This window comes from Tupaia chinensis, unplaced genomic scaffold (assembly GCF_000334495.1).
Source record: "Tupaia chinensis unplaced genomic scaffold, TupChi_1.0 Scaffold000220_1, whole genome shotgun sequence".
NCBI classification, from domain to species: Eukaryota; Metazoa; Chordata; class Mammalia; order Scandentia; family Tupaiidae; genus Tupaia; species Tupaia belangeri.
The window spans coordinates 119165-135910 of NW_006159695.1; the positions used below are offsets into that span (position 1 = coordinate 119165).

Below are 16746 nucleotides of genomic sequence, written 5' to 3' on the forward strand. Positions count from 1 at the left end.
TGTAAGATGATAACATAGGAGAACATCAGTATGACAAAACTCACTGTACAAATGGCCCCACTGTTAGAAACCAAGAGTAGGTTTATTAGATAGGTGTCTGCACAGGCAAGTTTCAACAATGGCTGCAAGTCGCAGAAATAGTGATCAATTACATTGGGACCACAGAATGGCAGACTCAAGGCAAGGAAAATCTGAGTTAAAGAATGCACACAGGACCCAACCCAGGCCATGGCCACCAATCTACTGCAGACCCTGCGGCTCATGATGGCTGTGTAGTGCAGTGGCGTACAGAAGGGCATAGCGGTCAACAGCCATGAGGATAAGAATGAAGATTTCCAGGCAGCCAAAGAAATGAAATGTAAATACTTGAATTATGCACTCAATGAATGAAATAGTTGTCTTCTTCAGAAGAGAACCCACAATCGTTCTAGGGGCTATGGAAGTACAGAAGCAGGTATCAGATAAGGATAAGTAGAAAAGGAAGAAGTACATGGGACTCCCAAGTGCCCGGCTGGTCTTGATGGTGGTGAGAATAAGCAAGTTACCCACCAATGTCCCCAAATAGAAAAGCAAAAAAATGACAAACACTACCTTCTTCTAACAGGATCCTGTGTCAACCCAAGCAGAATGAACTCGGTCACATTATTATTCAAGTACATGGTTTCACGTATGAGGAAAAGGGACAAGAGTGAAATGATTCATCTGAAAAAAAAATTAATGATGTGTATGTGATGCTATGGAGTATTTTAAATAAAATTAAATAACCCTCACAGAAATATTTATGGTTTCTAAAGTCATTTTAATGCTTGCATTCAATTTTAGTGACCTTTTCACAGGGTTATTAATCTCAAACATGCTTATGAATACTTCTCTGCAGCAGTACTAAGTACAAGCCCATGTTAACTTTGGCTTGATTCTGATTAGTTTATCAATGTAATGCATAAAAAGTTGAGAGGTATACATCTATTTAATATACACTTCAATTTTTTCTATATTCAATAAATATCAGTGCCCCTAACTCTCATGGTGCATCATTCAATATTTAGGATATATTTGACTGCCCTTGGCATTTTATGGTATAAATATAAGGTCACACACCACTACCACCCCATATAGAATGTCTTATTTATACATGTGTGTATACTTTACATATCTATTATGTGTATCTATACAGATATATGTTATTTATAAGATATACAATTTGGTTTACTTTTCTGTACATGTTCTCCCAGATTATTCAGCTTGAAAGAGGAAAAGGAAACAAATCCTCTGAATAATCTGTTATTTCATTGAACTACACTTATTCTATTTGGTACTTGACACACGTGATGAACAGAAATGAATGTTCTTTGATAACTAGTAATACCTCTATTCCTTATTTTCTCCTGCTTACTTATTAAATGCACTCCTAATAAGTCTCATAGTCTCTGAGGTTGGATTTAAATGAAATGGGGATGATCAATTATTACCCCATCATTCATGCTTGCATGATCCAAATTTTTATCTTAAGTATTTTTTAACTGAGTGGTTTGAAGGGATATCACTAGACAGTTGTGTTAATAAAAGATTATGGTTGCAATCTCAAGAGAATTTCTGTTCTCTAGGTATTTGGAAACCCCAGATTCTTGAACTAGAACTTAAATTTGTAAGAGAAAGGAAGAATAGTTTAAGAGAAAAGGGAAAGTAGATAGTCAATTGAATTCTTCATTCAATTTTTTTCTGTCCTGAAAAAGTTGATAATTATTCAGATATGAAATTACACTTTTTTCAATGAATATTTAATTTTCTTCTACAGTGAATAGAAATTTTATTTTAATTTTTTTCTTTTATGCATTTTATACATTTCTTTTTTTATACATTCAAATACTATACATCACTTAACTTGTAAATTTTCCAATGTGTTGGATATACAATACACGTTTTCATCAACAGGTAGTAATCCACTTGTGTCCCATAAATGGCATGCTCATTTTTCTCCTTTTTATTCATTTCTAAAACAACCTTATTTACTTTACACATTTGGACATATATTTATAAAGTAAATATAGAATGTCTCAGTGTTTTATAAAATATAAGTGCTCAGTGTTTATAAAGTGAACATTCTCTCATACCTCTTAACATGTAATAACATTTAGCTTATTATTTAAGTACTATCCTGATTGAAAAACCATATTCATATCACTCATTAATTTACTGAGGCTATATATCTATTGTGTACGGCAGACTGATAAATATCCTTATTTAAAAGCCAAAAACTGATGAGGTGATGAATAAGTTAATTATCCTGATTTAATAAATACACATGTATAATTGCACTAAAAAATCACATATCACATCGTACTTGACAATGTATATAATTATTGTATGTCAATTTAAAAATATAAAATCTTAAAAGCAAAAGAAAAATACTGAGAGCCATTTAAAAAACTTAGTGAGTTGGCCCCACATGGTAAAATAGAGACCACCATGGTCTGAAAGATAGTGTGACTCTGAGACCCTCAAAATAACTCTCTCAAGAATTTGTTGTTACTACTATTGTTTCTAACATTATGGCCTTTAAGAGATACAAAGAGAACGTCAACATTTTTCTTAGCCTCCTGATACAGATGCATGGTTTTGTGTATGCCTATGTGAATGATTATATGACTATTTTTTCCTTCCAAACAGTTACTATCCTTTATCAGGTTCTTAAAAGAATTGGACAGAAAAAATGGATTATAATGGTCTGGAAACACAACAGCATCACTAATCTAGCATGCCTTTGGTGACTACTGTACTTACCTCAACTCTTCAAACAAGGTTAGCCAGCTTTAGAATGGCTACACTCGCCAAAACACTAGTAGACAGACAATAAATTGGTGTCAGTGATAAGGGGGAATTGCGGAAAGAGAAACAATGAAGAAAAGGTAAAGAAGGGCTGAGACTGGAATGCACTGTTAGGTGGTTTCTCCTATGCTTCCAGGTTGTATTGCAGAGTCTGCAGTGAAATCATCCCTTCACTCAAGGACTCCCTATTAAACACTTCCTAAGTCTTTAGAAACACTAGACTTTTGGGGACCAGCAGTTAGTGTAGTGGCTATGTTGCTAGACTCCCATGTAGTTGACTGCAGTTCAAGTCCCGGACCCGGTGACTTAATATTCACACCGGGCGTGTTTGCCCAAGATCCTGTGAGGAGAATGGAGGTAAAGGGATTGCGGTGTGACCATCCCCCCTGGGGGGAGTGATTTCTTGCTTTCTGTCTCTCTCAGTCTTTCTGGCGAGCACACGCACCCTACAGCAAAAACCTCTCCAAAAAAACAAACAAACAAAAAACACTAGACTTTTATGTGTATGAAAATGCTCATTCTCATTTATTTCTTTGCATATTTTTTCATTATCTGTAGAAAGAAAAACAGGTTTTCCCAAGCTGCTTTGTCCCTCTCAAAAGTCCTACTTAAACAGTGATGTAATCCATACCCTTTCATCTCTTCACTCTGTATAACTGTACCTGGTGATTACTGCTATTTGGTCAAAGGATAATTATGTTTTTTGAGCTTAAAAGATGGAAGTAATCCATCACTTACCTATTAGAAGACTCCCTAGGTTGGTGTCAAATCTGTCCATCCCTTTTTGAAAGCAGCCCTCCCATAGAAATCTGGGGGAAATGTACATCCCTGCTTTCCAGAGGGAATATTTTAATGCTAATGATGTAAGATATTGACCTCTAGAGATTATTCTCTGAACTTTTTCTTCTTAAGCTTATCAGAAACATTTTAGATGTTGCAATAAATTTAACCTTTGGTTTGTCTACTGAGGCTGTGAGAATAGCAAGTTAACTCTTCACATGTTCTGTTAACAATACATACAAGAGTGGATGTGTTAGGTGCTCAGACTTACCAAGGGTACTGGGGGGAAGGATAGGAGTGGAGAGAAGAAATTATAATGGATAATGGAGAGGATGGTAGAGAACAAGCATAAAAAACAGTATCATTGGTAAAAGAGAAAGAAGTAGATCACAGAGAAATACTTCTGTTTCACCTATATTCTAAGTTGCTATTACCTGTGTTAGGAAATAAACTTCTCAAGCTCCTGTAATACATTCAAAGTATATCTGCAACTATGATCCAGGGAAGGCAGTATGGTGTGTTGAAACCAGTGGTTCTATTCTTTGGGCTACAGATAGTCCCCAGCAAAGAACCAAATTTATAGCAAGTGGCCCAAGTCTATATCAACATATCTGTATCTCTCCATTACTGAGCCATTACAAATGTTTTGCATCATCATCATCACTTTCCAGTACGTCTTGGTGTTCAAATTAAGCTAGTGAAACGAACATGTGTGAAAAGAGGAAAAAGCATACATCAGATAACATATATACTATACCTGTATCTATATCTGTATCTAATACATAAATGAATTTATAAGGGTACTTTGAAAAGTTAGTGGAAAAGTAGAATTAAAGTACAAGTTTATTTTGGTGCAGAAAATTTATAATGCATGCCTAACTTTTCCAATTGTGGATTTTTCATGAATCTTAAAAAAATACTGAACAGTGAAATTCATGTTTTCAAATTCATTTCTCTTTGTTTTACTAACTCATGTTAGTAAAAAAGAAATTTATTAAAGGAATACATTTACTGAAATAATTATGTATCAACAAATACTTAGTGAATACACTTTATATGATATGATTAATGTATATAATTTTATACATAGATTTTTAAATTTATATAACTATTTTATTAGACAAGTTCTAATACTAACATATTTTTATAAGGAAAATATAAATTTCTCAGAAGTTAAGGAGTTTAGTCTGGTTTCACATTTAGTAAATTCGTACTGAACTCTATACTAAAGTTTATGTTACTGCATGGTTTTTCTACTTTTCACACATTCTCTTTTCATAACTTAAGTTGAAAATGAGGGGTACCAGAAAGTAATGATGATGAAAAACACTTTGGATGGCTAAGTAATGGGATCTCAATTTGAGGAACTTAGAATTAATAGTAAGGAAATGAGGACAGGTTGAAATTCAGGTAGCTATGGAATATACAATTGAAAATGTTTAGTAGTCGGTGTAATTTTAAGTCAGTACTGCAAAAGTTGGTTTGGAAATCATTATTCATGAATGATACCTTTAGTTATGAGGTCAGATAAGGACATTAAAAAATCCAGAGATTAGAGAAGCAAGTCAACAATAAATTGTAGGTTTACAATAATATTTAAAAGAATTCAAAAACTGCTAAAGATCACAAGAAAAATGTATAAAATATTATTCCAAAAAGTATTATTATGAAATCATAAAAAATAGCTCTATAGAACCCAAAGGACTTCTGCATAAGAAGGTCACATGAGTTCTAGTGTGTAAAGCTCACATACATACAAATCCTGATTAAAATAATCAATGATGATAGAACTGGATGAATATTTTGCATACTAGCTAGAGACTAGGAAGTGGTGCTTACTTTATTTTTCAAACTCTTAATATGTTTTTTTTTTTTTGTAAATGCTTGTTGAGGATAGGTATCTTGACTATATTGTTTCCTTATATCTACCACCATAAATTTTTATAAGATGTAATCTATAGTATATGATTAATAACCAATCATTTGGTAAGTGAATGAATGAGTAAAATGAATCAAACAACATTGAAAAAGAATTTGAGAGGCAATTTATAAGTACCTTTCTTGAAAAATTACCTAAATAATGGTTAATGAAATAAGAATCTCTTCTAATTCTTCCTGAACCACACTAAGACCACCACTAATTTACAAGGCAGTAGATAGACACGAGGTCAATCTTGGGAGACAATGCATAGTCTAGGAATCACTTTCATTGATGCGACTTAACAGCATAACCAACAGTAGTGGGAAACACCAGATGGGACATTGAAAATGGTAGTTCCCCACCCCCCCGCAATGGAGTGTTATATTTTTCACGATGTAGTGTGGAAAATACTATCATTAAGGAGGGTTCATTCAATCTTTGGTGGACATTGGCTGTTTCTCTACACAATTTGTGTAAATACTTTTGCAAATACAACCTGCCTTTTTGATAAAGATGCTAACAATCAACTTATAAACGGGCTTAATGGATCTTAATCCTCTCTACCTGACAGGAGTCCATTTTCCTTTTTGAATAACAGTCCTGACCTTCCCCTGAGAAATCATAATTCATCAATATTTAGTATTTAAGTTGTGAGTAGTGTTACTTCCCAGTGATAAGAATATGACTTCTACTAGGTCAATGAAAAAACATTGCTCCAAAGAGGTAATGGCCAAGTCAGCTATCTAGTGACAAATGAAATGTAGACACAACACTTTCATATGGAATGTTGAGAAAAGTCATTCTTTTATATATATTTTTTTCCTTTAAATTTATTTTTTTACATTAATTCACTATTCATTACAGCATACAAAATGAATTTTCCATCCAGAATACACTGTATATTGGCTCAATCAAGCACATCAACATACGTGTTATCAATAAATAATTTTCATTTCTTTTGTCCTGTTTATTTTGCTTTTTTTTTTTTGGTTGCCATCTTTGATTCCCTATCCCTTACCCTCTTCCATGTCCCACCCTCCTCCCACATTGTCTCTGGTATCCATGGTTGCTTTCTATGCCTCCCCCCCCATTTAACTGATTTTCTAATGAATTTAATTAGTCTAAATATTTCCAATAGTAAGCACAGCTGATATATACATATACATGAACCCAAGTTTGACTTTAGGCATAAACCTCAGTGAGTAGAATGAACATACTATAAAGTAGTACTTAGCTGGGGCTACATAGCTTACTGTAGTCATCACATATGCATTTTTTTAAAAAAAATTTCGATAAGAACAGTTTTAGTGTTTTTTTTTCCTCCTAAAACTTTTTTTTTAAAAATTAATTTACATTCATTCCCATCTAGAATAAACTGCAGAGTGGCTTAATCATGCATGTTATCATCAATAATATTCCATTTCTACTTTCATATATATATATATAAAAACATTTTCTCTTCTACATCTGAGATTCTATTTTCTGTGTGATCTAGTCTGCTTTTAATGCTTTCAGGGGAGATTTTGACTTCCTGTATTATAGCCCTCATCTCTAACAGTTCCATATGATTCTTTTGTAAAGTGTGAAATTCCTCTTTTAGATCTTGCATGAATTTCCTCACCTCCTGGAACTCTAAAGCAAAGAAAGCAGAGTCAACATATGAGCAGAAGAAACCAGATACACTTTCAACAATAGAAGGACAGAGGGTCAGAAAGAGGGGTAGAAAAATTTTGGATAATAATATGCATGATTAAGTCACTATGCAGTATATTCTGGATGGGAAATCACATTTTGTATGCTGTGATGATGCTTAGGAACAGAATGTAAATTAAGTTACAGAAAAAAGAAAAGTTTCAGAAAAAAAAAAATCCATTCAATGACCACAGTTAAGATATATAGCCCCAGCTAGGTGATACTTTATAGGGTGCCTAAAGTTAGACTTGTGTTCATGGAAATATACATATCAGCTGTGTTTGCTATGAAAATATTTAGATTAATTAAGATCTTTAGTAATTCAAGAATAAATGGGGGAAACAGTATAGAAAGTAAACATAGATACCAGAGACAGTGTGGGAAGAGAATGGGAGATGGCTGAGGGTAAGAGAGAGGGAATCAAGGATGGGGGGGGTGCAAAACATACAGGAAACAAGAAATGGAAAATTATTTGTTGACAATAACATGTATGTTGATGTGCTTGATTGAGACAACATACAGTGTACTCTGGATGGAAAATCTCATTTTGTATGTTGTAATGATGTACAGTGAATGAATGTAAACAAATAAATTTAAATAAAAAAAAAGAATTCACCTACTTAACTATTTTAGCATTTCTTGCTTTACTTACTTTATATATGTTTACATTTATTTAAATAGTACAATGAATATTTGTAGCTGTATTACACATCTTAACAAATACCATATTATCAGAAATTAAACGGACCAGCTTTAAGGAACAAATGTAATGTGCTGCTCAAGGGCAGTGAGATCCCACATGACAGCTGTGGTTCTAATCCCTGGCTTGGTTAGTTCGTAAACATCTTGGGCACCTGTACAAGTGTGTAAGATCTAGTGGGCTAGAGGACTTGAGGCATGGTCAGACCCTGCAGAGAGTGTTCATCTCTCTATTTCTCTCACACTTTCTCTAACTTTCACATGTATGCATACATCCTCTATCATAAATAAGGAAATAGATACTTAACTGTGATTTTGTCTTCCCCTCATCTGCCCCTGACTCATCATAAAGGTAGCCAATGTCCTGAATTTTTAAAACTGTTTTTTAAAAGTAAAATATCTATATCACATATTCATGTGTTTTTAGTTTTCCCTAGTTTTGAAGCTTAAGGAATTTAAAATACTTTATGTAGGTACAAAGAAATTACTTTTATTTTTTATTCAGCATTGTTATTAAGTTTTGTATTAATTATTGAATATAGTTGCAAATATGTGGTCACTGCTATACCTTATTCCATGGTGAGATCATTTCAAAATGTGTTTATCTTTCATCCTGCCAATTGATATTTGACTACTACAAGCAGTGAAAGTATAAGAATTTTTAACATGCCTTTATAAAACTCATTGATGGGTTGTAGAATAGGTCAATATTCAGTTTTAAAAGATAATTTCACAGGTTTCCACAAGGTATTCGAGAAATGCAGTCTAACTGTGTGACTAAAAATAACATAATTATATGTGAATAGACCTAATACTCTCCATGTTAAAAGGAAAACGCTATTTTAATGAATATTCTTTTTTGTTGCTATTTGAATTGAATACGTGGATAAACTTGCAATACACAAAACAATTTGGATATACATACATAATATGAAAAGAAAAAAAGATACTGTGGGGTGCATACACTTGCAAGAGAAAGAAAAAGAAAGGGAAAGTAAAAAGCACCTTTCAGAGGGTATGGTCATGCCACAATCTCTTCTCCATTCTCCTTTTAGGAATTTGGTTATGAGCACACATGTGCCAGATATTTTTCAAACCACTGTATCTGGGACTTGAAATATTCAGTGAGACTAATGTGGGATCCAGTCGCCTTAACCACCATGCCACCAGCTGAGTTTCTGGGCTTATATTTTTTTAATGTGGATTTTAAAATGCCAATTCCTAGTCACTTGATCTGAGTCATATTTGGAGTAAGATTTTTTTTTTTTTGAGAGGTTATTTTGCTATAGGGCGCGTGAGCTCGCCAGACAGACAGAGAGAGAGACAAAGAGACAGAAAGCGAGAAATCACCACCCAGGGAAGATAGTCATGCCACAATCCCTTCTCCTCCATTCTCCTCTTGGGTTCTTGGGCACGCACGCACACATGCCTGGAGTGAGTTTTAAGCCACCTAGTCCGGGACACGAACCGTGGTTGACTATGTGGGAGTCCAGCGACATAGCCATTATGCTAACTGCTGGTTCCCTGCAGTAAGATTTTTTTGAACACTAACATAGAGTAGTATCCCATGAAAGAAAAAGAGGTTCATTAAGGTATAAAACCCTCATTTTCTTTTTTTAAGTATCATTAAAAATATTTAATATAGAAAGCTAGATTTGGGGTATATGATCATGCTTTTATATAAAGCATTAATATAAAGATGTTTCCCTCAATACCTGTATGTCTACATTAAATAAAGATTACTTGTGGAAGTTAGTCAAGAAATAGTAATTTTTTTAGATAGATTTTTTGCTGTAGGGTGCGTGCTTTTGCCAGAGAGACAGAATGATAGAAATTGAAAAATCATCCCCTGAGGGGGATGGTCAAGCCACAGTCCCTTCTCTGCCATTCTCTTCTTGGGATTTTGGGCATGCACACAACTACACCAAGTATGAGTTTCAAACCTCTGGGTCTGGGACTCAAATCACAGTCAGCCACATGATAATCCAGTGACATAGCTGTTATGCCATCTGCTGGTCCCAAGAATAATCATTTAATAAATAAATAAATATAGGATAACTCAGAGGCCTTTGTTTCCTAAAATAGAGCCTTAGCTCACTCTTCTAGCCAAACAAGAGTTCCTGTTATAAAAATATTTATAAGATGTATTCTCTTTTTTCTCCCACTGATTTGCTAAGCAGTTCAATACATATATGAACTTCCAGAACTTTGAGTCTTAAATAGACCTAATGACAAACTGTCTACAATATAAGAGATTATTTAAAATGAAGAGCTCAAAGGACTATTTAGTCAAGGAGATTTACTTTTATGTTATTTTTAAATTTTGAAACGCATTATGATTAATTAGCTGACCATACTCCAAGAGGTTCTCTAGGGTACAATTTCTTAAGTTCATGAGCTGTATACTGGGGTAATGACAATGGTGTATTCTATTGACCAGAACAACTTACAGATTTCTTGGAACTCCAGTGCTGGCCTCTGGCTCATGAAGCAAGCAGGGAAGGAAAAAGTGATCCCTGTGGTATATGGCAAACCTTGGTCAATATCTTCTTCCAGCATGGTCTCTTGGTTTCCAAGGCTGATGCAATGGTTTAATTATTCAGAAGGTTTGCTGCCAAAATCTCTTCCACACTAACAGGTAGAGTCATTTATCAACTCCCCAGTGATAACTTCTTCTGGCAGCCTATGGTTTCTTGGCAATAAACTTTAGAGTTAAATCCTACTCTTGAGCCACTTAAAATAGTTCCTATGAGTGGACTCCAATTCCCGCAACATGGTTAAAGGTTCTCTGAAGTCATTACATCAGTCACTATTTCTGTCTCCAGTGCTCTGCCCAGTCCAGAATTGTGACTAATGGGCTTTCTCATCATCCATCAGTTCATGTTAATATTCAGCCTTCGCTTGGAGCATCTTTCTGAGGTCACTCTTTTTTTCTTCCCGTCACTCAGAGTCCAGACATAGTTTGATCTTAACTCAAGACCTCTTTGTCCCTGGGGAGCTCCCATTGTTTATACAGAGCACCTGCAGGCACTTTCTTAATGTGTAGACAATTGTTTCTCACATTTGAGTATCTTGTTGAAGACTACAAAGGAATGTTCTAAAGTTTCACTTCAGTTTTCCTTTGTAGCCAAAATAATATGTGTGCTTAGATTTCAAGATTTGAAGGGCTGAAGAGGTAAATGCCCACATTGATGCACTTTCTGACACCCCTGTCCTTCAGGGACATGATTGCAAAGATCACTATCATGTCCAGTCTGTATAATGTCACTATTACAAATTTGTTTTGGTGATCAGATTTACTGCTAATGTATTAATATACATCCTTAAATATTGGTGAATAGTAAAGGTCATGTTGGAAATAGTATTTTATGGTTTTCAGTTTTTTATGTAAGACATTAACCAGGCTGACTTTCTTAAAAATAAAAATATTATAATGTTATGTTTCTAAGATGTGAACACAAACATGACAGTTACAGCTGCAACTGAGAGCCACTTCAGGAACAAGCATGAGAAGGACCACAAAGTGAGATGAAATTGTAAAACTTTTTCTCCCCCCCTTTTTTTTGAGAGGTTTTTACTATAGAGCGTGTGCGCTCGCCAGACAGACAGAGGCATAGAGACAGAAAGCGAGAAATCACCCCCCAGGGGGGATGGCCATGCCACAATCCCTTCTCCTCCATTCTCCTCTTGGGGTCTTGGGCATGCACGCACATGCACCTGCCGTGAGTTTTAAGCCACCAGGTCCTGGACGTGAACCGCGGTTGACTACATGGGAGTCCAGAGACATAGCCATTACTCTAACTGCTGGTCTCCCCCTTTTTTTTAACTTAAGTAAGAATTCATTGCTCAGGAATGGGTGGATTTCTGTTTTATTGTCTTGCCTCATACTAATTACTAAAGATATCTGAGAGGGGAACCTGCAGGTGACATAATGGTAAGAATAAAAGTAAATAAACAAAGGGCGGAGAGAAAACAGTCTAACGTATCACTAACTGGAATGCTCAAACAGAAGAATGGGAGAAGATGTAGAAAATATTTTTATAAATGACCAAAATATTTTCAAATTTGGTAGCATAACTATAAAACACAGATAAAAAATCTAACAGATCTCTGGCACGAAAGTCATTAAAAATAACAAAAATCTGCCATAGAGTGCATGCACTCACCAGAGAGAAACAGAGACAATGAGTGGGAAAGTGAGAAATCAACCTGCAGAAGGGATGGTTATGCCACAATCCCTTTTCCTCCATTTTCCTCCTAGGATTTTGGGCATGCACACACATGTGCCTGCCATGATTTTTGTTTTTCTTGAGAGAGATTTTTGCTATAGGGAACATGTGTTCCCCAGAGAGACACAAAGTGAGAAATCATTCCCCAGGGGGGATAACCAGGCAGTAATTTCTTCTCCTTCATTTTCCTATCAGGATTTTTGGACACACACACACACACACACACACACACACATGGCTGGTCTGTGACTTAAATCACAGTCAATCACATGGGAGTTCAGCAACATAACTGCTACGCGATCTGCTGGTCCCAGCTTGTCATGTTTTTCAGCCCCCCAGTCCAGGACTTGAACCACATCAGCCAGGTAGGAGTCTGGGGCTGTAACCAATATGCCACTTCCTGGTGTAAATGTTTATTTACTTTTTCCATGAGCAGGAGAGATGAGAGAGAACCCTAAACAGGGTCTGGATGCTCCAATCCACCTCCAGCCTTCAGCTGACCTTGGTACCTGAGTTGGTATACAATAGAAGTTCTCTGGACTGAAAAACTCCATGTGGAACTGCTCTTAAGAACACTACATTTCAATGTAATATAAACAAGATTATGATCATAATAAATAAATTTATAAACAAACAAACAAAAAGAACACTGCGTTTTACTGCTGAGCCATTGTCTGGTACCAAAACACTTAAAACTGAGGATAATTGTATAATATAATAATTCTACTTTGACAGATATGTAAGTTTCTGTAATTTCCTTTTAGATCAGAAATTATCTTATGTGGGAGCAGCAGTTGGTGTAATGGCTATATCGTTCGACTCCCATATAGTCGACCATGGTTCAAGTCCCAGACCTGGTGGCTTAAACTCATGCCAGGTGCATGTGCGTGCATGCCCAAGATCCTGAAAGGAGAATGGAGAAGGGATTGTGATGTGGCCATCCCTCCAGGGGGGTGATTTCTCTCTTTTTATCACTCTGTCTCTCTCTGTCTTTCTGGTGAGCACATGCGCCCTATAGAAAAACCTCTCAAAAAAAAAAAGAAAGAAAGGAATAAAGAAAGAAAGAAAGAAAGAAAGAAAGAAAGAAAGAAAGAAAGAAAGAAAGAGAGAGAGAGAGAGAGAAAGAAAGAAAGAAAGAAGAAAGAAAGAAAGAGAGAGAGAGAGAGAGAGAGAGAGAGAGAAAGAAAGAAAAAAAGAAAGAAGAAAGAAAGAAAGAGAGAGAGAGAGAGAGAGAGAGAGAGAGAAAGAAAGAAAGAAAGAAAGAAAGAAAGAAAGAAAGAAAGAAAGAAAGAAAGAAAGAAAGAAAGAAAGGAAAGAAAGAAAGAGAGAAATCAGTAAGAAGGAAATTATCCGATGAAAAGCAGAAGTTAATAGTTCAGTCCTATGGTCCTGGAGCTATAACACATTCCAGCTGATTGAGATATTTGTCACATCCATAGGTAAGTAAGCTAAGTCCATGCTAGGTTAAATGTTCAGATAAAGATAACTTTCTATAGGATCAGCAGTTGGTTTAATGGCTATGTTGCTGGACTCCCGTGTAGTCGACTACAGTTTGAGTACTGGACCCAATAGCTTAAACTCATGCCAAGCACGTATGAGTGTGTGCCCTAGATTCCAAGAGAATGAAGGAAAAAGGACTGTGGAATAGCCATCCTTCCTGGGGTGTGATTTGTCACTTTCTGTCTCTCTGTTTCTCTCTTTCTGGTGAGTGCACACGCCATATAGAAAAAAAAAAAAAAGAAAACTTTTTAGGACCACCTAATTTCCTAGCCAATGCAGGAACTAGCCAAACACACTAATCTCTTCTTGGATTAGGACAACCTGGTTAATGATTCCTATAGCTGTTAACCTTTTCTTTTCTTTCTTTCTTTTTTCTTTTTTTTTTTTGAGAGGTTTTTGCTATAGGGCATGTGCGCTCACCAGACAGACAGAGAGAGACAGAGAGATAGAAAGCGAGAAATCACCCCACAGGGGGCATGGCCACGCTGCAATCCCTTCTCCTCCATTCTCTTCTCGGGATCTTGGGCATGCATGCATACACACCCAGTGTGAGTTTAAGCCACCAGGTCCAGGACTCGAACCGCGGTCGACTACATGGGAGTCCAGCGACATAGCCATTATGCTAACTGCTGGTCCCAGCTGTCAACCTTTGATAAACTAGATTTTTATGCAATCTTCCCAACAAAGGAGTGATCAAGAGTGATCAAGTCACATACTAGGTTAAGTCTCAGACCAATTTTAATCTGATTCAAGAAGACTTTTTTGATTTAACTGTTTTCAGAAAATGTGAATAGATTTTTTTTTTTTTTTGGAGAGGTTTTTGCTATGGGGCACATGCACTCTCCAGAAACACAGAGAGAAACAGAGAGACAGAAAGCGAGAAATAACCCTTGAGAGGGGATGGCCACGCTGCAATCCCTTCTCCTCCATTCTCCTCACAGGATCTTGGGCACACACGCAGATATGGCTGGCGTGAGTTTAAGCCACCAGGTCCAGGACTTGAACCGCGGTCGAGTACATGGGAGTCAAGCGACATAGCCATTACACTAACCGCTGGTCTAATAGATATGAATTTTTAACCATGATGTGTTTTATCCTGTTCTGCACCCATGGGACATAGAAACTCATCATCTGGATCTTAAGCCTTCACTGCTGGAGCATCATACTGAGGGCCCACAGTCTGTTTCTTCTCTTACTCTCTTGAAGGACAGATGAATCTTTTTCCTCTATCTTCAAAACACTAACATCTCTTTCTCTTTCCTTTGTCTCAACTTATGACTTTAATTTCTATCTCATTGAGAAACCATGAGTCAATCAGAAAGAACTTTTACAAATCCAGGTCCCCTCTCTGCCTGCCTTCCAGCATTTGTACTGTTAACATAGACTCCTGCTCCCCATAAACTCACTTGCAACTCCCTGAACCCAACAGCACCACTGATGTTCAGATCACATTTCCTCTTGTCTCCACCAGTTCAATGGTCTGATCATCCTAGTCTCCCTTTCCTTAGCAACTTTTGCATCCTATGGGATCATCCCCATAATTTTCTCCATCTTAAAAATACCCTTATTTTAGCATAATGTCTTCCATATTTATTGATGATGTGACCAGTGACAAAACGGCTTTAAAATGAAGATATATTTTCTACATACTGACTTCAATGTCTCTGTATATATAATGAAAAGGAAGATTGACAGGTCCTATGGTAATTTCATTTTAATTTTATTTTAAAGGAATCTTCATATTGCTTTTAAAAATGGCAGAAAAAGAAATAAAGGAAGGATTAAAGGACAGATGATAAGGAGGAAGGAAGGGAGAGGAAGAGAAAGGAAAAATGCCATCAGATGGGAAAATGATTTCAAGAAACAATAACTAATAACCTTTCCTGATTAAGGATTGCCTGAAATAATAATAACAAAGGTGATCATGTCATAGACCCTTCCAGTAGAATTTCTTTTATTGCTGTAGCCAGAGCATTTTTGTTGTTTTGTTTTAAGAGATTTTTGCTATAAGACATGTGTGTTCATCAGAGAGACAGAGAGGGTCAAAGAGAGATGAAGAGACAGAAAGCCAGGAGCCACACCCCAGAGGGGATGATCACACTGCACTGCCTTCTCCTTTATTCTCCTCTCAGGATTTTGTGCATGCACACATACATGCCCAGTGTGAGTTTCAAGCTGCTGGATCTGGGACTCTTAACTGCAGTCCTCCATGTAGTAGGCTAGCAACATAACCATTACACCATCTGCTGGTCCCTAGCCAGAGCATTTTTATCAGTGCTTCTGAGAGACTACATCCAATAGAATATTAAAAGTTGAGAAAAATAAGATCTAGTTGTTTAAAATCCAAGGCTATTCCCAGTAAATATGAATTTTGAGGGTTTGTTTTCTATTCATGTTTAGAGAGCGAGGGTTCTCTATGTTTCCCAGGCTGGTCTCAAACTCATAATCTTACTTCAACTTCCAAATTGCTGGAACTATAGACTTATGAACTAACCCCAGCCCTGATTTCTTTCTAACTTTTAAAATTGTTGCTATAGATTGTGGGCACTGGCTGAAGACAGAGACAAAAACAGAGAAAGGGAGAGTCAGAAAGCACCCCACTCCCAGGGAGGATACTATGCTGCAATCTTTTCTCTTCCATTCTACTTTTGTGATTTTAGGCATGCATGCACACTGATGTGTTTTTCAAACTGCCCAGTGGGAATTCAAACCATGTGGTTGGCCATGTGAGATTCATACCACTACAATACCTACTGGCCCTCCTGGCTCTGAATTTTTACTTTATAGGTCTTATTAGGAACAAGAAAATGGTTCTTTCAAAGTTCTTGTTAACCCGAATATATCTAACAGTTGAAGAAGTTAAGCTAATTTAGGAGAATAACATAGGAATATTCTGAAACTTCACTTCATCATGTAAATATTCACAAATTCAAAAGTGAGTCCAACATATAAGAAAGACAAAACTCTTTCTCCTCACTTGGAAAATCACCTCTTCTATTTCACATTTTCTCTTTCTTCACCATTGATCCTCATTCCCCCTTTTGCATATTCTAACTGCCAACCCCTCTCATGGATTCCTCCCCTCTACCATGTAAAAGA

The 16746-nt window shown here is 36.2% G+C and overlaps 1 pseudogene; it reads right to left on the bottom strand.

Annotated features, from left to right (window-relative positions):
• Positions 1-5: 5 nt before the first annotated feature.
• On the bottom strand, positions 6-659 carry LOC102469107 (olfactory receptor 4C16-like; annotated as a pseudogene).
• Positions 660-16746: the final 16087 nt, after the last annotated feature.